This window comes from Onychostoma macrolepis, chromosome 19, assembly GCF_012432095.1.
Source record: "Onychostoma macrolepis isolate SWU-2019 chromosome 19, ASM1243209v1, whole genome shotgun sequence".
Taxonomy (NCBI): domain Eukaryota; kingdom Metazoa; phylum Chordata; class Actinopteri; order Cypriniformes; family Cyprinidae; genus Onychostoma; species Onychostoma macrolepis.
The window spans coordinates 21273291-21297243 of NC_081173.1; the positions used below are offsets into that span (position 1 = coordinate 21273291).

Below are 23953 nucleotides of genomic sequence, written 5' to 3' on the forward strand. Positions count from 1 at the left end.
TTTGTAATTAAAATGTGAAAAGTTTGTTAAATCAGAGTTTGTGATATAATTAGTTATAATAATAATCAGCTGATTTACAAAATAACCACTCATTAATTAGACTACATGCATTTTATTCGAATTGCTGAGCACATGCAGTATGCATCTATCTATCTGTCTATAAAGAGACCTGTAGTACCCTATTCTAAGGTATTATGAATGCATTTTAATATAATAATAATACATTTGTAATGGATTATATTTAGAAATCATAGAGAAAAGTTATTATGTATTGATCATTTAACCATGCATTTTCAAGGATTTGTAAGCGATTGATGGTATTTTCCAGGAATCCAGTTCAAGCCCCCTGATAAGTTTCCTTATATGTTCACCCTTTCTGATGAAGGCCAACAACTAAAAGACTCCTTAGTTGGCTAAGCTGTTTGTTTAAAAGCCCTAATGGAATATTCAGAGCTAATTCAAACGCGTTCTGATAACTTAAGACGGCTTGCGGTGTGATCTCTCTCCCTCCTCAAAATATTTGCCATGAAGGACTCGCGCTTTGAAATGTATAAAGTGCACCCATTCAGCGGAGCATATCTGTGAGTGCACATCAAAGTGCTGTGAAGTGCTCAGATCTGCTTTGCTCAGTGGAATATGTGTGGATGTGAGAATCTGCCTCTGTTATTGGGATTCAGGACATGAATCTCTAAACTAGCTTGATATGCACGCCTGTTATTTGTAAATACACTTCAAACATCTCAATGGTAGTTTGCAACATAGGGGAGTAAATCACATTTTATTTAAAGTATTTCTACTGTTGGATGTCCTCAGAAGCATTCTCACCGCATTACACCATCTCACTCATCTTGCAACCTGTTCCCCAACGCTTTCAAGAGGACATCTTGTTTTATAAAACGGGATATTTACAGGTCATCAATTGGGTAGCACGTGTTCTGTTTAGCAGGGTATTTGGATCTCGGATTGTTCTCGCCACCTCAAATGCCCTGTTGCTAGACGCAAACATTCAGACTTTTCCTTTCTCTCTCCATCTGTCAGTCTATCTCTCTTTCTCACTCTCGCTTTCTGCGTGTGTGTGTGTTTGTACAAGTACATTTGTATGTGTGCGTCTCTGGGACCGTTCTGTAATTCTGTACTGGAACAAGGCTAGGATAATGTAGAGGGTAATGCCTCCCCAGAGACACACGGAGGCTGGGTAACACCGAGTCCAAACAGCCCAGGCTCGAGCCTCCCATGCGGGTTGCTGTACAAATGCAGCCTTTGATGTGTGATTTGGAGAGACCAGGGGCTCAGAACACCAGAGTCTTACACTCAATTCAGGTTAACCTGGAGGCAACCCCTGTGAGTCTATGAATGTATGAGTGTGTGTGTGTGTGTGTGTGTGTGTCGAGAAACAAACTCTTGCCAGCCATTTTATTGTCTGTTCTGTTGGGGAAGCTACTTTGAATCTGCACAAGCGATTAAAAGCTGAAACTTGTTCAATTTTATGTAGTGTAGCTATCATTAAAAAAAGTTAATTATACTATGTTACTAAAAAAAAGTAGTTAGCTAAAAAGTAATAAAATTGTTTTAGTGTCAGCATATATAACTAATAAAGCAAGAAAAAGATTTAGTATATTATATTATAGACAATTTAGTATATTGTATTAAATACAATGTTGTTTGTACACACAGACAACACTGTATTTAATATAATACCTGATCATATTTAATACAAGTTTTTACACTAAAGCTTAAATCACATTTTAAATTACTATATTTAATATGAAATAATATATATATATATATATATATATAAAATAATAATAATAATAATTAAAAAAAACATAATAAATAAAGTATAATATATACTTTAAAAATACTTAATGGATGTTCCATTTTATAAATTGTTGTTAGAAATGTAATACTTCATATAATATTTATAATGTTTCCTATGAAAGCTTGTACATTTGATAAGTTAATAATATATGATATTTAATACACAAATTATTTATATATATATATATATATATATATATATATATATATATATATATATGTGTGTGTGTGTGTGTGTGTGTGTGTTTAAAATTTAATTTATGTTTAAATTGTAAAAATATTTGAAATATAATATTTATAAAAATGTATATACTAATTGTATACATAATATAATATTTTAATATATTAACTTAATATAATGTTTTAATATTTTTACACACAATATGCATTAATATATTCAATATATATTCATATTTTATGCACACATATTTTTTTTCAAAATAATTTTATTTATATAGTAAAACTAAACTGTATAAACAATACAAATAAATGGACAGTGCAGATGTGAAATGAAATAATTATCCAAACCAACTGCACACTAATGGAAAAGCTACAATGTTGTGAAAAAGCTGCGTTATTGTCGCACGAATGAAAAATGTGGTAACATTCAAATCACTTGACATGATTGGCCATTTCAGCTGAGTTTGAGTCCTTTGTTTCTCACATGAGCACGTTGCCCTGTGCCATTGAGGGCCGTTAAAATAATTAGGGAATAAATAAATGACAATCAGGAGATGAAATGAAAACGTGACGATGTGTTAAAAGGTGTAAAGAGAGACGGATTGGGAAGGAGTGATTGGAGAAGAAAGAGTGTGGGAGGAACAGAAAAAGAGAGAGATTCAATGTCCTCCAGGTGCCACTACTCGCATGATTTCATCTCAGGGCCATAATCAACCCCCTTAATGAAATACGTAATTAACATATTATAATTGTGGTAAGGATGGTTTTGACAGAAATCATTTTCCATATCTAATACTATGCTAATTTAATCTGTTCCTCACTCCCCGACATGACCCTCGCTGATTAAGTTTCATGGCAGATTTCTTCCTCTGCCTGCCATCGTGTGCGTGTGTGAGACTGAATGTGTGTGCCTGTGCGCTTGTGTCAGCGGATGTGTGTGTGTGTACCTGTGTGTGTGGTCAGATCCTGATGGATGGACGTTCTGGTGAAGTCTCTGTCTCAAACATGGCTGTCAGAATGAGCTGGGACAGACTGCAGCAGATGGCAGAGAGAGGCAGGAGACTGGGAGAGTTACAGCAGGTCTGCCCTCCTCCACGTGGGAGGTGGAGAGCAGAGGAGAGGAAAAGGGATTTTTAAGTTTGGGGGAAGAGAAAGGAGGGGGGCCTCTTCTGTTTCTCCTCTTAAAACGAATGCTTGCAGTGGCCATTTAGAGAGGTTCGCCATCAGTTCCACCAATGGCTGTACACTGCTGGACAACAGAGGTGGCACTACTGAGCTAAAATCAGTGGTGAAATTGTCAGATGTTACTGCAGGTCAACTTATAGGGAATTTTGAATGGCTTTTTAGAATAGTGTTTTACAAATTTTTGAAATGATGTTCTTAAAGCGAGTAAACTTACATGCTTCCAGCAGTTGTAGTTCTTATTTAGCATATGTCAAAACACAATACTGTTTAAAATGCACTTTTGAGATTTGTTTGTGAATAATTAATTTTAAATAATACCCTTTTAATATTATTTTTAAATCTAAGTGTTTTTCAATTCATTTTAATTATAATTTGAATAAAATTGATGCTAATTAAGTAAAAATAAAAAAATTTAAATTATGATTTAAGAATTAAAATAATATAATATTATTTATACATTTTTACTATTGTTTGTTTTGTATTTGAAATCAGATAGTATACAAATATTTTTACCATTATTAGTTTTAATACTATTAATAAAAATTATTACAAATTAGTTTTTGTTTTGTATTGGCAGTAGCAAAAATTCACTTTTGAGGTTAATCTATCTATAATAATGCTATTTCAGTATTATATGTTTTTAATATAAATATAATTTATTCATTATAATTGTAATACTCTTTAATATTTTAATACTAATTAAATGACAAATAATATAAAAATATTAAATATTACTATTATAGATTTATAGACTAGATATTACTATTTATATGTGCTTATATTAGTATATTAATATTTATATATACTACAATGCTATAAATAATAAATATTTAATACTATTAGACTTAATAATTGTTGTTATTGTAGCAGTACACACAACTGTTTCAAAATTAATTTGGGAGGTTTTTCTGTATAATTTATTTAAAATAATACTGATTTATTTTTTTTAACTAATATAAATGTTTTCCAGTGTGTATTAATTTTATTATAATTTTATTTCTAGTTAATATTATACATTTTATAATAACTTTAATACTTACATATACTCAATAACAAATATTAAATATACTAACACTAACATTTTTAAATAACCAATATACTATTATTAGTCTTGACACTATTAATAATAATAATAATAATTGTTGTTGTTGTTGTTGTTGTTGTCTGTGGTACCAGTAACAGCAGCAATATCAGTTGCGGTACATATTTATTTTTATTACATGTTGTATAAATAAACGCTGTTTACACAGGTGAAGGAATCCCTCTTTAACCTTCATAAACGTTTTATTTTCTCTCTCCCTGAATCCAGTTGAGTTTTCTCCTGCTCTCCACAGCTGCACGGCCATCTACGCAGCGGGCTTCTCTCTCTCTCTCTCTCTCTCTCTCTCTCACTCTCTCTCCCTCATGTGCGCTCAAAAGGTCAAGTAACAAGGGAGAAGAAGTGAAGGAGAAGTAACACGCAACAGCTGAGTGTGTGGGGAACGGGAGATGAGTGACAGCATGTTTGCCACTGCATAATGAGTGGTGCTCTTTCTGTACTCCGCAACTGCCTCCATGCCCCCAGGTGCACTCGGGCCCAGTGACGCTTCACCTTAACTCCAATCAGACAGCACATCGGAAGTTCTTCAGTGAGGTGTGGCCGTCCAGAGATGCCACTTAGTGTTGGCATCCCCTGGGGACGCCTGGATGTCTTTTCCAGTCATTTGTAGTGAGTAAATGAGACGCAGAGCTGACAATGTGTGAGTTTATGTGCCCTGTTCTGACAAGAGGGTAAATCGCCAATGTCTACTACTGCTCGCTTAAAACGTTGGATACATTATTTTTGTCTTGATTAAATTATGTTCGTCCTTGCTAATCGGGTCTATGAAACATCACTGTCCACTACAAACACGCCTTGTCCCTTTAATATCCCTTTGGCTATTTTCTTTTCTTTTTCTTTTTTTTTTTTAGTTTAAGATCTTGTGCATTTGTGGGATGCCTTTTTTTGCTAATTATATTTTTTGTAACTAAATCTATTACATAAAATAAGCATATAGTTTGGACACTTTAACCCTGTAAGGCCTACTTTATCATATTTGATACAGAAATTTTGAAGGCCTCCAAATTAACAACATGATCAAAACTTTGCTGAAAAACCTGTTGTACATAATCGACTACATGCCTTCTGTCATCTGATTAATAATTTATATGTTTTTATTAAAAGGCCTATACTTTTTTTTATACTAAACACCTTTAGTATAAATCTAAAAATGTCTAATTAATTTTTATTTATTTGTTTATTTATGCATGCATGCTGCACAATCTTTATTGATATTTATAAAGAAATAGAATCACTTTTATATTGTTAGTAATATTTTAAGATGAACACTTATTGGACTGAAGCAAATTAGGTTTACTTGATTTTCCATATATATATGAAATATATAAAATTATAATTATTTTTTATTTATTTATTTATTTATTATTATTATTTATTTATTTTATTTTTATTTATTTTTTAGAAAAAATCATGTTAAAATATATCAAATATGATACATCAGGCTTTTGAGGTTCCCTTATTTGTACAACCTCATGATTATCATTGTATTAATAAAAACTACAGAGCTTTGATTATAAAACTAAGCATTCTATCTTACTAAGATATAAGTGACTGATATTTATATGCATTTTATTGTAGTCTGTTATACAAATATAAATATCCCATTGATTTAAAGTAAATTCTTTCGGCATGATTCACTTGATTTAACCGTCATTTTTTACAGTGCAGTCACACACAGTTACACTCTCTCTCTTATTTTTCATGCGAATGGAGTTTCTGCATTAGTGCGGCCCATCTGCACCCACTCTCTTTGATTGACAGGTGTACATGGATGCCACATCAGCTGCCAATACCTGGAGACAGTGATGTCACAATGGCTGGTCTCCCGGGAGACCCTGCTCTCTCGTTCTGTTTTCACACATGAAAGAAGCCATTTCAGGTGACAGGAAATGGGGTGGGATAAAAGGAAAACATTTGGACTCCATGGCGCTCTGGGAAGCCCGAGGGTGCAGCTTTGATATCAAATGGATCCGCAGACATGATTAAACGCAGCAATCTGAAACCAGCACAATACTGGAGAACCAAATATGTGGCGCTGGACAGCTAGTCATTCTCTCATACCTCGTTTGATTGAACACTCCTATCCTTTTTACCTCCTGTTCAGTCATAAGAGAGTGGGACTTAAAGGATAGACCCAAAAATGAAAATTCTGTCATTTTACTCACCCTCATGTGGTTCCAAAACCTGTATGACTTTCTGTGTTCAGTGGAGCACAAAAGCAGATATTTTGAATAATGTAATTGACGCTCTTTTCCCATGCAATTAAATGGGGAACTTCAAAAGATTTTGAATGAAAGGGGGCAATATATGTATGTATGCTTTCCATATGATTTAAGAAATATATTCCAGTTCATGCTGAGTCTTCCGAGTCATTGATTTGAATTTAAGAAACAAATCAGATTCTTGAACTAGCAGCTAGTTCCTTAAAATGATCTGACAAACAAACAAACAAAACAAATGATTTATTTATTAAAAATATCTTTATTTCTAAAACTATACAATGTTCACTTATATATTTGAAAATAAATTTTCACTTTTGGGTGAACTGTTTCTTTCATATATATATATATATTGTGTATATATATATATATTAGTGCTGCCAAATGATTAATCGCATCCAAAATAAGTTTTTGTTTACATTATATATGTATGTGTACTGTGTATATTTATTATGTATATATAAATACAAACACATACAGTATATATTTGAAAATATTTACATGTTTATACATTTATATATTCATATTCTTATATTTTATATTATATATAAATATATTTAATATATAAACATAACATATTTTTCTTAAATATAAGCATGCATGTGTTTGTATTTATATATACATAATAAATATACATAGTATACACACACATATTATGTAAACAAAAACTTTTATTTTGGATGAGATTAATCACGATTAATCGTTGACAGCACATACATACATACATATATACATACATACATATATATATATATATATACATACATACATACATATATATATATATATATATATATATATATATATATATATATATACAGTGAGGAAAATAAGTATTTGAACACCCTGCTATTTTGCAAGTTCTCCCACTTAGAAATCATGGAGGGGTCTGAAATTGTCATCGAGGTGCATGTCCACTGTGAGAGACATAATCTAAAAAAAATCCAGAAATCACAATGTATGATTTTTAACTATTTATTTGTGTGATACAGCTGCAAATAAGTATTTGAACACCTGTCTATCAGCTAGAATTCTGACCCTCAAAGACCTGTTAGTCTGCCTTTAAAATGTCCACCTCCACTCCATTTATTATCCTAAATTAGATGCACCTGTTTGAGGTCGTTAGCTGCATAAAGACACCTGTCCACCCCATACAATCAGTAAGAATCTAACTACTAACATGGCCAAGACCAAAGAGCTGTCCAAAGACACTAGAGACAAAATTGTACACCTCCACAAGGCTGGAAAGGGCTACGGGAAATTGCCAAGCAGCTTGGTGAAAAAGGTCCACTGTTGGAGCAATCATTAGAAAATGGAAGAAGCTAAACATGACTGTCAATCTCCTCGGACTGGGGCTCCATGCAAGATCTCACCTCGTGGGGTCTCAATGATCCTAAGAAAGGTGAGAAATCAGCCCAGAACTACACGGGAGGAGCTGGTCAATGACCTGAAAAGAGCTGGGACCACCGCTTCCAAGGTTACTGTTGGTAATACACTAAGACGCCATGGTTTGAAATCATGCATGGCACGGAAGGTTCCCCTGCTTAAACCAGCACATGTCCAGGCCCGACTTAAGTTTGCCAATGACCATTTGGATGATCCAGAGGAGTCATGGGAGAAAGTCATGTGTCAGATGAGACCAAAATAGAACTTTTGGTCATAATTCCACTAAACGTGTTTGGAGGAAGAAGAATGATGAGTACCATCCCAAGAACACCATCCCTACTGTGAAGCATGGGGTGGTAGCATCATGCTTTGGGGTGTTTTTCTGCACATGGGACAGGGCGACTGCACTGTATTAAGGAGAGGATGACCGGGGCCATGTATTGCGAGATTTTGGGGAACAACCTCCTTCCCTCAGTTAGAGCATTGAAGATGGGTCGAGGCTGGGTCTTCCAACATGACAATGACCCGAAGCACACAGCCAGGATAACCAAGGAGTGGCTCTGTAAGAAGCATATCAAGGTTCTGGCGTGGCCTAGCCAGTCTCCAGACCTAAACCCAATAGAGAATCTTTGGAGGAGCTCAAACTCCGTGTTTCTCAGCGACAGGCCAGAAACCTGACTGATCTAGAGAAGATCTGTGTGGAGGAGTGGGCCAAAATCCCTCCTGCAGTGTGTGCAAACCTGGTGAAAAACTACAGGAAAGCGTTTGACCTCTGTAATTGCAAACAAAGGCTACTGTACCAAATATTAACATTGATTTTCTCAGGTGTTCAAATACTTATTTGCAGCTGTATCATACAAATAAATAGTTAAAAATCATACATTGTGATTTCTGGATTTTTTTTTAGATTATGTCTCTCACAGTGGACATGCACCTCGATGACCATTTCAGACCCCTCCATGATTTCTAAGTGGGAGAACTTGCAAAATAGCAGGGTGTTCAAATACTTATTTTCCTCACTTTATATATATATATATATACTGTACATATATGTATAAAAGAAACAGTTCACCCAAAAGTGAAAATTAATTTTCAAATTTATAAGTGAACATTGTATGGTTTTAGAAATAAAGATATTTTTAAAAATCTATTTAATCCCTTTAGATAAATTAATTCACCCAAAAGTAAAAATTAATTATGAATTTTCACATTCATAAGTGAAACACTAATGTCCGACATGTAAATGAATCATTTGTTTGAGTCAGATCATTTTAAGGAACTAGCTGCTAGTTCAAGAATCTGATTTGTTTCTTAAATTCAAATCAATGTCTCGGAAGACTCAGCATGAATTGGAATATATCACTTAAATCATATGGAAAGCATACATATATATATTGATTTGTCTAAATCTTTTGAAGTTCCCCATTTAATATATATATATTTCTAACGCACATCCAAAAATCGTATAATCAGTTTTAAAGTTCTCTTTGACTCCTTGTGGATTTAAAAAAAAAAAAAAAAAAACTTCCTTGAAGTTTTTTTTTTTTGTGTGTGTGGGGTATTAGCTGCATAATAGAGGCTGTGAATATTCGTACTTGACATATTCATTCATGTTAATTAACTTACAGCAAGGCACAGGGGAGCTGAGTTATGAGGTAACAAAGAGATGTATTTAACAGTGAGATCTACCCCAGGAACAAACAGAGTCTCAGGCGTATGTGTGTGTATGAGAGCATGTGTTGCTATGTTGCCTCCAGCACTGTGAGCTGAATTTTATCAGAGTGTCACCTGTGTGATTAGTAGAGAGCGAGAGAGATGGAAATAAAGAGAGAGACGGGAATATATATTTAGAGAGAGAGTAAATCAAAGACTCCGTCAAGCATAATCATAATCCATGCCCTACCATACCAACTGAAGATGCGATGATATCTCCGCATGGGCCTGTAAGGTCATTGTCATGTGTCAATCTCTAATTTCCTTTACGGCGGATCTCCTCCTCTTGCTCTGTGCCTCTGGATGTCTTCATAATCTAAAGCAGACATGATATTAACCCTGCGCTCAGCGATTCGTATCTCCGGCGGTTTGTCGCCCTGAGGCTGAGTGGAATGACTGAAGTTATCAAACAACGCTGCCGCCTCCTGAGGACCCCACCCGTCAAAACTCTCTGATCGCTTAGCAACACAGCCTACCTTTATGCTGCCATCTACACACATGAACGTCTGTTAGAACCATCAGTACATGGACGTTTTACTCAAAACTTCAAGTTCAAGGCATCTTCATAGCATCAACATGGCCTGATAATTGTTTTACCAAGATTTTGTTTTTTTAAATTGAGATTTTTTTATTTATTTTTTTATTGGCAAGGCAAGTTTACAACCCAAAAGAAAAGAACTGAACACAAAAATAATTGTTTCTTGTGTGTATTATGAAAACATTTAATAAATAATAATTGTTAGTAATTAAGTAAATTAATTTACAAGTTAAAGTGTACCAAATATGACAGTATCACCATTTTATTTTAGATACAGTTTGAAAATCATGATTAATCACATGCATTTTATTCTATTGACACCATAGTTTTATATATTTATAGAGAGACGAGAGAGAGTTTACTACTTTTAACAGTAGTTTTAATGGTGAACAGTAATAAAAAATATATATGTAGAATATATATTTTAATATAATAATGATGATAATGTAATACTTATATATTTTTACAATAAAAATAGTTTTTATTAAAAAAGCAAGACAAATTTTAAATACTACTACTAGTAGTAATAATAATACATATTATTTCTTCAGGTTTTCAACAGTAGGTACTCTTAATGTTGAGTAAAATATAATAAGAGAACCGAAAATAAGAATGTAATATATTTATAATTATTATTATTTTTAGTATGAATGTTTTCTTATGCATTTCTTATATTTCATGAACAGGGTCCCTTGCAAGGGGATCATCATGTTTATGGGTGAAAAAGTTTGAAAAGAAGGCTTGGAATATAGCTCACAAGCCACAGAATAATCCGTTTTGTATTCTCAAAAACAGATTTCAAATGCCATGAGCGTGATTAAATGATGACAGCATTTTCATTTTAGGGTGAACTATCCCTTTAACATGTTTTTGAAATGTTCATAGATTGCACGAACAGCATGACCAACATTTTAAAGGGGGATTAGGCCCAAAAAGTGTCTAATTTCCCTGAACACGACATCTCAATAATCCAGGCCTCTCCAGCCAGAAGAGCTACATGTACAGCTGTGTAGAGTAACACAGGGCTGTATGGAGTGATTTAGAGCAGTATGGAAAGCGGCAGAGAGAAATATAGGTTTGGAGGAGCGGTACAGAGTGATATACAGTCCATTTTTGATTGGTGTTCAGTGGCACAGAAAGATGTAAAGCGACGAAGAGCGGCGTGGAGTTGTTTAGAGCAGCGTAGGGCGGTGTAGATCAGTGTAGTTTAGCACAGCTCCCTTCTCCCACTATCTGGAGCAGAGCGACAGACTGCCGGGCCCATGGGGCAGATTCTCTGGCATTCATCCACACTGTGAGCCTGCTGGAGGAAAGAAAATGGAGCTCTTTGGTAAAACAGAAACCCCCCTTTTTCTTTTTTCTGTTATCTCTTTTTTCACAAATGCTTGTACCATTATTCTCCTGTTCTTCTCTTTGCATAGTAATAGGGCCGATAGATCTCCCTCATTGGACAAATTTCCAAAATCAATTTTCTCTAATTATCATCCTTTCCTTTTTGTTTTCTTCTTTTATCTGGCCCAACATCCTCTCTCTGCTCTTCCTTTATTCTCGTTATCTGATCTTCCCCATCTCCAATGTGTCTCTTTCTCGTTTAACTCTCTGTTAAACTGTTAGCCTTTACCACAGTCTTAAAAAACCCATCTCTGTTCACTGGCGTGTTAACGCTCCTCAGCACATCTCTGCGATGACTATGACCACTGACTGGGGTGGAAGTAATGTTTTTTTGCAGCTGAAATCAGAAGCAGATGGATTCAGGATGGCTCAAATTAGCCTCTATCTCGTGTTCTGCTGTTGCTAAGTAACAGTTGACAGACAGGGGGTGACAGGCCAGTGATGGCAGCGTTTGATGGCAATATGTCTTTGGCTCAATGGCTCCGAGCTAACATTGAAACAGTGCCTCATTTAAATCAGAGAGAGAGCGAGAGAGCGAGAGGGAAATTTTTGTAAGAGTCTGCAAGCCAGCAGATGAGCCAAACCTACCACACACATAGCCAATATTTGTCACTCATGTCATATGTGAGAATACAATCATGTTGCCATAAGGACATTTGTTGTGTGCCAATGAAATATGTTGTTTTAAGGGCATTAACCAATCAGAATGTTGCCTTTCCCCTGCATTAGATCACATATTTGACTGTACTTTAAAGCTGTCAGGCTCACAGAGAGTGTTTGGGAAATTAAAGAAGAGCGTGATTACAGAATAGTCACTACCAATTTTGTATCAGCTATTATTTGTCATTTTTCATTTATTATTTTCCTTAATAAAAAACTTGCATTCTTTGAGTTTTTGCGGTCTTTAGGTAGCAACTTGCTAGCAAATACAAAACGGTTTTATGTTATGATGCATGACAAAATGTTTAAGTCTGCAAGCACAGACTTTATATTTTACTGTATAATTTTGTTTGCCACTTTACAGCTCACTGCATTCAAGAAGCATGTTGCACTTTTCTCCAAAATGACAGATGGCAGTGCAGAGAAAATATCAGCTGAAACAGCAAGAAACCGCAGTAAACTTGATGACTTTTAGAATCATTTTATAAACAGTGTGGCAAATTTCACAGTTTAGGTCCAAACTTGATGCTAGTTCTACTCTGTTTTAAAAGTAGGCTCAACTGCTGCTCAGGCAACCTTAAGGCCTTTCCACACCGAGCGAAAAAGCGAAACGAATTTCAGATGCGATGACGCGCTGGAATAAAACAACAGCTTCCTATGGATGCTTCCACACAGACCGCGAATATTCGCGCAGCGAAAATGCGAATGTTTTTTTTTCGTCCAGTCCGACGAATCTTTTCAGTTTCAGCGAAAACACGGGCCATCCAATACGATTTGAGTTAGGATCACGTGACCGGAGCAGCTGCTGTTGCACAAAAGGAGAATGGTGGCGCTGTTTCGAAAACCAGTGTAAACAAACAATGAAGAAGAGTATTCTGGATAAGAGAGTGGATACTGAGTTCTTGTTATCGTATTTGAGAACAGATTTATTATCTCATGTTCTTCATACAGAATAACATTTCTAATAATTATCCACTGAATCATGTGATCTGCAGAGCACCGTCCATTTTCTTCCACGTGCACGAGTGTTATGAGTCAGAGCGCACTCTCTAGATCTTTCGTATTAAAATAAAAAAAAATCGAGTGAAAAATTGTTCTACACTTGAAATATGAAGGCAAATATTCATGATTATAACGATATATTTTCTGTATGTGTTTTGTATGCAGCTCTTTTTTTTATAGCAATAAAGGATGTTATGACTAATATTAGCAGTGTAGCGTTATTAAACATACAAAGAGTGTGTCTACTTATTATAGAATCAAAATCAACTATAAATCAGAATCGGAAGTCATTACAAGCACTCCATGATGATTTAAAGTGGGTAAGAAAATATGCAGCTAATTGGTTCTGCGGAAGTGATTAGTGATTTTGCGCGCGGAGTCTCGCGTGCGCCGTGTGAGCGCGTCGAATACTGTACAAACGCGTCCGTCGATCATCCAAAACTGCAGAAGCCAGTGAGTAGGAAGTGTCAAGGGAAGCTGCAGAACTTTATCCACTTTATTCTTTACGTAAAAATGGGCGCGGCCATTTGTAAATTTTATAGGTCTTACTTCCGTCTCATTTGTTTCCAGCTATTTTTTTAGCTGTACAAAACCGCTCGTTTTGCTGCTTGATACAGCAAATTGGCGTGTCTTACCATATTATTTTAGTGTATTATCTTAATTATGAACACACTTGTTTGTAATGCAAACAGTTTTACCGTTTACTGCACGTAGCCTAATTTCTTTCTCCTTATTTTCCTATTCCCTATATTTTCGCGTTTAGGAATAAGGTGGTGGATATGTATCTACCCAGGTTAACATTTCATTAGTCATCAGAGAACTCACTGATTTCATTTCTCACTTGAAGTTGCTGGATTTTGACAAAAACACATGACAAAATAGTATCTCTCTGACTTGTTCAACGTTGCGTTTTTACAGTTTTGTAAAATCAGTATGTTTTATTTTTCAATTCATGTTATGAAACATTTTATTTATAATTTCTTTATTGTCCCATGACATCAAGAGCTAAGCCAAAACAGCTTAGAGTGGCATGGTTAAATGGGAATTTCTGAAAAATTCAGATACTGTCACATTTCAATTTTTCAGCTGTTAGATACAGTGACAACCCACATACAGTCTGGCAAGAAACCTTAAATGTATAAAGACAAAGCAGAATTATGGATTGTTGTATATTTATAGCAATTGTTAATATAGGTTAACATACATTTCCTATTGTTCATTGCTAGTTCCTGTTAATCATAACTTCAATTTATAAAACTAGACATGTTAAAAATGCATTACATTTACATTTACATTTACATTTAGTCATTTAGCAGACGCTTTTATCCAAAGCGACTTACAATTGGGGAATACATCGAGCGATTAATCTTGAAGAGGCAATCAGACATACGAAGTGCTTGCAACACCAAGTCTCAGACATTGTTCAAATAAATACAAACTACCAAAGGAAGGAATAAGTAAAGATAATTTTTTTTTTTTTTTTTTAAGTTTAGGATGAAGTCAAGTGCTGTCGAAAGAGATGAGTTTTCAGTTGTTGCTTGAAGATTGACAGGGATCCAGCATTCCGGATAGAGGTGGGAAGATCGTTCCACCAGCCAGGAATGGTGAATGAGAATGATCTAGAGAGTGATTTTGCGCCTCTCTGTGATGGTATCACGAGGCGCTCACTAGCAGATCTCAGATTTCTGGAGGGATGTAGTTTGTTAATAGAGAGTGCAAGTAAACGGGTGCTGAGCCAGTGGTTGTTCTATATGCAAGCATCAGTGTCTTGAACTTGATGCGAGCCGTGATTGGTAGCCAGTGCAGGAGATAAAGAGAGGTGTAACATGGGCTCTTTTGGGCTCGTTGAAGACCAGTCGTGCCGCTGCATTCTGAATCATTTGTAGAGGTTTGACTGTATTAGACGGAAGTCCAGCCAGAAGAGCATTGCAATAGTCCAGCCTAGAAATGACAAGGGCCTGGACAAGAAGTTGTGCAGCATGCTCTGTCAGAAAGGGCCTGATCTTTCTGATGTTATATAGTGCAAACCTGCAAGATCGAGCAGTTTTGTAATGTGGTCTTTGAAGGTCAGCTGATCATCAAAGATTACACCAAGATTTCTGACCGAAGTTGATGGGGTTATTGTTGATGAACCTAACTGGATCGTGAAGTCATGCTGTAGAGTCGGAGTGGCAGGGAGGACAAGAAGCTCAGTCTTTGCCAGGTTGAGCTGCAGGTGATGTTCTTTCATCCATGCCGAGATGTCCGCCAGGCAACCTGAGATCCTTGCAGTTACCGTTGGATCATCTGGTTGAAAAGAGAGGTAGAGCTGTGTGTCATCAGCGTAGCAATGGTATGAGAATCCATGTGCCTGTATGATGGGACCCAGTGATGTAGTGTATGTGGAGAAGAGGAGGGTCCAAGAACTGATCCCTGAGGAACCCCAGTGACCAGTGTATGTGCTTTGGATACCTCACCTCCCAGGCCACCCTGAAAGACCTACCAGTGAGATAGGATTCAAACCAGCGAAGTGGAATGCCAGAGATGCCCAGTGATGAGAGGGTGGACAGGAGTATCTGATGATTGACAGTGTCAAAAGCGGCAGATAGGTCCAGCAGAATGAGGACTGATGATTTGGAATGGGCTTTTGCAATTCGCAGGGCTTCAGTGACCGAGAGAAGCGCAGTCTCAGTTGAATGGCCCCTCCTGAAACCTGACTGTTTAGCATCCAGTTTGTCGTTCTGTGAAAGAAACAGTGAGACTTGGTTGAAGACAACTCGTTCAAGTGTTTTCGCTATGAACGGAAGGAGAGAGACAGGTCTGTAGTTTTCTATAAGAGAAGTGTTTAATGTAGGTTTTTTGAGCAGTGGGGTTACCCGAGCCTGCTTGAACGCAATGGGGAAGTTACCTGTGAGTAGGGATGTGTTGATGATGTGTGTGAGTGCAGGTAAGAGTGTGGGTGAGATTGCTTGGAGAAGGTGTGAGGGGATTGGGTCAAGAGGACATGTTGTAGGATGGTTGGAGAGGAGAAGCTTGGATACTTCAGCTTCAGTGAGTGGACAGAAAGAAAAGATGGGAGTTTTAGCAGTGGATGTGGTAGGGTGAGGGTCCTGTGTGCGTGGAGGTGAAAACTGGCCACTGATTGATCTAGTTTTGTCTGTAAAGAAAGTGGCAAAGTCATCAGCATTAGTATATGTAGATGTATTCATCTTGATTTTAAAAATGCTATGAAAAATGATGGTTGCTAATTTTGCACCTTACAGTACTTAAAGTAAGATTCTTGCACAGAATAATAATAACAGTATACACGTTTAGAACAACATGAGTGTAAAAGAAGTGTCATTTTTGGGTGAATGACACCCAAACCTTTAACCATCAGGTTCCACATTTTCCTCGTAGAGTTTGAAAACTTTTTTTTCATTGTTGAGACTTTTAAATAATAAATTGAATAGTTTTGTAATGTATACCGTAATCATATTTTCCCTCGTAAATTCTGTTTAATTTTATTTTGATGTACAGAGCAATATTTATTATATTTTGTACAAGTATGTACATGTCATTCTAGCAGTATAAAAAAGAGAGGGTCTGATAGAGACGAGATAGAGGGAATAAGAAAGAAGCTCGGGCACAGTATTAGCTAGAGAAGGTTTATTATTCTCTGCAGCACTCAATCAAACATTGGCCCTATGAACAGAGAGTAATGCTAGAGAATCAACCTCAGGGCTTCTGTCTGTCTCTCTCTCTGTCTCTCTCTCTCTTTTATTCCTTACAGTGTGTGAGTGGTATCCATCTGTCAACTGTCAGTGCCAGTGAGAGATATCCAGAGCTGTCACATCTTGTCAGCTCTCTGAGCTGACGCCTTTTGCAGCTGCCTGGCCAACACACACATACACACACGCACTATCCCCAATGATGGCCAGCATGCAGGCGCACTAAATGGGGAAATAATGTGGCTGAAAGAAAGAAAGCAGATAAAAGCTGCATAAAAAAAAATTGTGAGCCGGAAGAGGGATGGAGGGATGGCAGGAGCAGACAGATTGTACTGAGGGACGATGAGTCAGATCCAGGCTGTAGAACTCTGTGGATGAGAGACTGAGTTGGAGAACCATCAAAGTGCCGTGGACGGGGGGTTAGACGAGGGGCAGCGGGCATACGGGCAGCGTGAGGAGGATTAACACAGAGAAAAGCCCAGAGATGGCTGTTTCAATGGCCGTGAGATGAAAGGGACGAGTAGATATATGACGAATATATAGCCTGTCCCTCTTCAACACGCATTGGTCGTCCGTTTCTCCTTCAGTCTGCAGATTAATGTTCTCGGTAGAGTTTCTAAGACCCGCGTGACTTTGGCGTTAGTTTGAATGGCTGTTAAACGGCTTGATGTAGCTATTTGGCTCGAGTCCCAGCTCTTAAAAATGATCTCCTTCTCCTTGTCTACTTTCAATCATTCGTGAAGATCTTCATAAGGTCTGGATAAATAAAAGCAAGACGGCTTCGGCTCCTTCAAAACCAGTGTCGTTTTTCCAGCATCTAAAGACGAGGGAGGAAAGGATCTTTTTGAAGTTTGGAAAAGCGCCAGTTGAGTGTTGAGAGATCAGAGCAGGACATTCCCGCCTGACTTCCTGTCTTGATTTCACTCAACAGGAAGCAAGAAGTCAGGTGTGGCCGGGGGAAACAAAGCTACAGCTTATGTTTAAGACATCCATCTCTGGGGCCCAGATTTGATGGATTAGTTCACCCAAAAATTAACATCCTGACATGATTTACTCACCCTTATGTTGGACTGAACCTGCATGCTGTTTTTTTCTTTTTCTTCTTCTTTTTTTTTTTTTTTTCATGTTAAATAGAAAGTTGCTTGTCTAGATTCTTCAAGTGGAACAACATGATGATAGTATGTTGATCTTGAGGTAAACCCTCTGACACTGAAAGACTAAAGACAGAGGGTCAGGTGTTTAAATAATGTGTCTTCCCTATCTGACACAACATAATGATGAGAAGTACTGTGCTAGTGCAGAAAATGGGCGTGTGTGATAAAGAGAGATAATTAAAGATTGAGAGATGACGTTGATGTATATGTGAGTTTTGTGGCACTTGACAGTTTCCACATTTGCATCTGCAACCTCAGCAAAACTGATCTTCACCACTCAGAGTAAGGTGTGTGTGTCTTACACTGGCAAATGTGCGCTTGTACTTGATATTAAGATTAGTTCACCCTAAAATTAAAATACTGTCATCATTAACTCACCTATTTATCTGTCATATGGCTTCAGAAGATTGTAATATGTATGCATCACTTTCATGGCGCTTCTCTTTTTCGGTGCTTAAGAATCAAAAATTACCTCAAACAAATGGCTTATCCTTCTGTGATTCACATAAACGGGTGTTTTTTTTTTTTTTCAATTATGAGAATTAGAGTTTGTTGTTGAAATCGTGTTTAACTGTTCATATTTTCTTACAGGTTTACTATCTATATCTATTTACTACTATAGGTTTATTAAAGCATGTATCACAGGGTACGATTCAATTAATGTACATTTAACCAGTTTAATATGGAGAGGCACTGAAATGTAGACCTTAGTTTATGTGTTTTTGACCTACACTGTACAAGACGCGAGAACAGTCCGCTATTTAGGTTTGTACGTTAGCATGGACTCACTAACTTTAACGTTAGCTAGTTCTAGCCAGAGATACCTTGCTAAAGCACAAGATAACATTAACGTTCTGCTTGAGCAGATGAAAATTGTAACTTAATGAGTGTATGACAACCAGAAAATGAACGTTTTGTCTTCATTTGTATTGGGGTTGAATACTTAGGGACATTTTGCTCTTTTTTGTTTGGATTCAGGAAATGTAATAAAATAAATTATATTGCCCATCCTCTCAGGATACCTGGAATCAGTGTTACAAGTACCCCAGGCACATCGTTTTTCCATTTTTGAAGCATAACCCCATAAAACCAATGCGAGCTTCAGATCTTCCAATGTTTCTCTATGGCGCTGAAACCTAAAGATGTCCGAGTTCCGCTCCCCACAGGGCCGGAGTGGGATCCTCAAGACCAGCCCACCACCTATCCCCATCCAACCCCTCCCACCGTGGTGGAATCTGGATAAATGAAGTGACAGATCTGTTCTTACTATCCTGTTATATTTATTTTTGACATGTTTCAATAAAAAAAAATATGAATAATGTAAATATGGCCATAAATATCAATAACAAATCACATACTGATTTTTCTGCAACAAGTAGTCCAACTGTTACATTATGAAAAAATGGTTTGCATTCAGACGAAAATGAAGCAGTAAAAAATATACTTTTTGCACTATTGTTTTTTTATATCCACGTCAATGTATTAAATAAAATAATGAAATAAATTATATGAAACATTTCTGCTACAAAACATACAGCTGTAACATTATTAAAAAAAAAAAGTTCAATTCAAAATTGAAAGTCATCAATAACTAAATGGAAAATCAGTAAGCATCTCGCAAGAAGGAAAGAAAGAACAGGCTAAAATCACTTACATTTAATTGAAACAGACAATCAATAGAAAAAAACCTAAACTGAATAAAAAAATTCCTTCAATGTAAGTCAGTTTGGATAAAAGCGTTTGCCAAATGTATAACTGTAAATGTTGCTAGTCACTGTACCTTGAGTCGCCAGTTCACGTGTGCTCGTTTGTCTTGAAAAAATATGTGTCAGTTTGGCACATTTGGCCGCGTCATCCTCCAATGCCTTTCTTTTTTTTAACCTGGCTTTTTTATTTTTTATTATTTATAATATATATTAAAATATATTATATTTTTATTATTTTTTTTTTTTTTACTATCCATTTTATTATTCCCGCGATTAGCGCACTCTCGCTAACTCACAAGCCACAGCATTAATGGTTTCGGTTTGTCTCCATGGCAACGACCTGGGACACGCGCTTGTGTAGAAGAAGCGAGAGAGAGAGCGTCACATTTTAATGTTAAATTCAAATCTAGTGATATTAGCTTAGTTATCAGCCACACAGTAACTTAAACACATAGACGTTATTCTGTGTATGTAAAAAAAATTAAAATAAAAAATAAAAAAAGCAGACGAGTCTGCCGGCCCAATTTATGAGCGGGGCAGAGCGGCTCACCGGGAATTCTCCCGGTTTTCCCGATGTTCACTCCGGGCCTGGTTTCCCGTGCAACTGATACTCGACTGCCATTGGCTAGTCTGCGTTCTAGGGGAGGGGCTTACCGATAGGTCAATTGTGAGAATTAGAAAGTAGTAAAGATGTTGTTTGTGTGGTTTGTAGGTGGAATAATATGTTATTGTGCACATTTTTTTTACAGGTTCGCGACTTTTATAGTGATTTTTTTTTTTTTTGGTGTTTGGAAAAATCGCCATTTTCATTGTATGTTTTCACTTTCATGGTAGCCTATATAGCCTAAGTATATAAAATAAAAACAGCAGCTCAGATGTTCTGCAAAATGTCCTCTTTTTTTGCTCAACAGAAAAAAAAAAATCATACAGGTTAAAATTGACATTAGGGTAAGTAAATAATGACAGTATTTTAATTTAAGTAGGGTTTCTTAAAATTAAACATTATGTTTTGTGAATGTTAAAGCTAAAAAGTCCACACAAAAACTGCAAAATTTCTCCTTGTGTTCCACAAAAGAAAAAAGGTGAGTAAATAATGACAGTATTTTCATCTTTGAGTGAACCGTACCTTTAAGGTTTCTGAAGATTTAACATGATGTTTTTTGAGAGTTAGAAAGTCTGCAAGAAAGTAGTGTAGATGTTGTTTGTGTAGTTTGTATGCGGAATAATGTGTGATTGTGCACATTTTGTTACAGGTTCACACACACGCACCAGGAGGGATCTGAAGCCCACGCGAGACAGACACCTCAACCGAATGTAAAACAAACACACTCGATTTCACTCTTCAAAAAGACGTTCACCACCTTCAAAGCCTTACGACGAAAGCGGAGCGGAACGCTCCAAAACACAGGCAACAAACAACTCGTTTATACATTCTCCTAATTCCTCTCCGACGGGCCTGGATGTCTTTCTTCAGCAACAGACTGTTGGGGATCACGGCTTCAACGTTGCGGTTTTAAGACTCTGCCGTCTCCCCTCCCCGCTCCTCCGTATCTCTGTGATAAACGCCGGAGCAAATTCAAAGCCAAACAAACATGGATTCAAAGAAAGATTTTCGTGGCAACTTAAGGAAAGCGTATGTTCGTGACAACGTGTCGCCGGGGAGTTTGTTCAGTCGGTGCTCGCTCAGATAGACCCTGGCTGCTCATCCTGAGCAGGGAAGTGCATTTGCTTGATTATCATTAAAAAAAGAGAGATGATGTCTTCAGAAGTCAGTGGGGATATTTATCAGACTCGCAGTTGGAGACGTGATGGCGTGTCTCTTCTAATAGAACAGCCTCAAGGCTCTGGGCCTGTGTGCGCAGGTTATGATCCCATGAGAAGTGAATAAGTAAAGCGCTGACTGATCACATGTATTTACTTCATGCTTGCCTTTTGTCCTGTAATGAATATCAATGAATGAAACGGTGAATGTGGATGGGTAACGTATGCTATTAGATGGCGTACTTATTCAAATGAATATTACTGCAACGTGAAGTGGTGCAGACTATATGACACAACAGATAAGGCTTTTAACATTACCATTATAAACCATAGTTCATAACAAAATAAAACAGGAAATTCATGATAAATTACTAAAGGATCTCGTTCAGCGAGCTGAAAAGGGCTGCTTTGAACTGGTCTTACAGCCTGCAATAAAACAGACCAGGCTGGTTTAAAGTTTCTTAAAGCAGGGTTTGTTGAAACCTTTTCAACATTCGCCTGTTTGCAATCCATTTTACTTCAGTCGTTGACATATTTATGAGTAAAAATCTTATTCACTGAGAACAAATGGAGGCAGGATATTTTATCGGCTTGGGACTTGTGACGTCAGAAAGTCATTTAAACAAATACTACATATAATTTTAATATATACTGACAAGTCATACACAATAAAACCAGGAAAGTTTTAATAATAAATGCGGATACATGGTAATTTTTCTTTACCATGGTAAAGGAAATGTTTGGGGCTAAATTTAAGATCACATGTTTGTGAATGAGAAATGAATTTATAATGATGTAATCAAAGTTAGGAAGATTTACAACGATTCCTTTTTTATTACGAGCTGTGTTCTCTTGCAGACTAGACTGTGAAAGCACCATAAATCACTCTATTTTTATAGGTGTATATATTTATTTTATTTCCACGACATACTTTTACTACTGCTTGCTCAAACTTCATACAAAACAAAAGGAAAAACAACATGACCTGTTATCAGTTTTTATTCAAAATCCCATACCTGTCTGAAAGCAAATGTTCAGACAAGAAAGAAAAGCTCACAAAGACGGAGAGGAGGGAGCGCCGCAGGAAAGTTCCACATGCAATCTTTTTTGTTTGTTTGCGAGTGTAAACGCGGTTGTGATGAAATATTGATGCTCCCTTCCAAACTGTCTTGTAAGTCGTCTCCGTTCTTTCAGGCTTTCCATCTGTAGCACCTGAGGAAGAGGACGGGAACGCCGAGCTGTCAGGAGAGATGAGCTCACGCTCTCTGCGGCAGGCTGTCAAATGCGACACATCCTCTTCAAGAGCAGACACAAGAGCAAACTTCCGCTACTCCTCGATCTTTGTCTCTTACTCTATCTGTGTTGTTATCTTTCTTTCTTTCTTTATCTGTTCTTCTCCTTTACTCTTTCTATTCGAATTGTAAGACAGTAGCTATGGCAGACTTGTGCATCATGACCTATGGAATCAGAGGTGTCCTTCCTTTGTAGGTAATGAACATTTTTTATGGAAGGGAATTATCAAAAACTGTTCACCTTGCTCATTAAGGCACAAACTGTTTTATGCCCCCGTGGTTTTTATTTTTTATTTTATTTTTGAGGAAGCACTAGTGCCAGTTCTAGCTTATTTGGTGCATGAGTTGACATAAGACCAACAAGCAGAAAACACTTTTCTCATTTTCATTTCGTTTAATGATGTACTAAAATAAACTGAAATAAAAATTCATTAAAAAAACTATATAGACATATATATACCTAATAAAATAAAATAAAATGCTAAAACTTTATGTAAAATTAAAACTAAAATGTAAAAAAATCTAATGCAAAATATTAATAAAAATCTCGGTGATACTAAAATAGCATTATATTATATTATGGATGTTCAAGTATATTATTGTTACTATTAATATTTTGCTTATAAGTTTTGAGCAACATGAGGGTTGGTGTGACACTATTTTTCCATGTAAAGTAAATGATCTGTGGGAAGTGTGACTCATTTGGACTTATCCAATTTAGATTTCTGCCACATTTTTTTACGCTTATTTATTTGTTTATTTATTCATTTATTAACCTGCAATAATCATGCAACCTCTGTTTTAAAGATACAAGTCATTTTTTGGAAGTAAATTCATGTAAAATTGACAAATGTGAATGTGCATGAAGCTTCTGAAATGTGTCAGATGAGGAATGAAATTGTCATTGATCTTTTAGGAGTTAATTGTAAATTGTAAATGAAAACATGCTGTAACTTTCAGAAAAAGCTTTCTGATCTTCCAGTCACATTTGTTGCAGTCTTCAGGATATTGACAGAAGAAAGAAAGACGTACGCCGGGGTTTGGGACAATATAATGGTGAGTAAATGACAGTTTTTCATTTTTGGTGACTTGCCCCTTTTAAATTAAGAACAAAATTGGTATATTTCAATAGAAATGCTGATTCAAATATTAAGTAATT

At 36.4% G+C, this 23953-nt stretch overlaps 1 long non-coding RNA gene across 5 annotated transcripts in view; it reads left to right on the plus strand.

Annotated features, from left to right (window-relative positions):
* The window catches only part of LOC131526251 (uncharacterized), a 67530-nt gene that overhangs the window by 38669 nt on the left and 4908 nt on the right, over positions 1-23953 (plus strand). For 3 of the 5 annotated variants that reach the window (XR_009267412.1, XR_009267410.1, XR_009267414.1), the window contains exons 4-5: positions 20995-22990; positions 23792-23850. This is a non-coding gene — a long non-coding RNA (uncharacterized LOC131526251). The remainder of the gene's footprint in view (positions 1-20994; positions 22991-23791; positions 23851-23953) is intronic. The other 2 variants (XR_009267411.1, XR_009267413.1) reach the window with 2 other exon arrangements.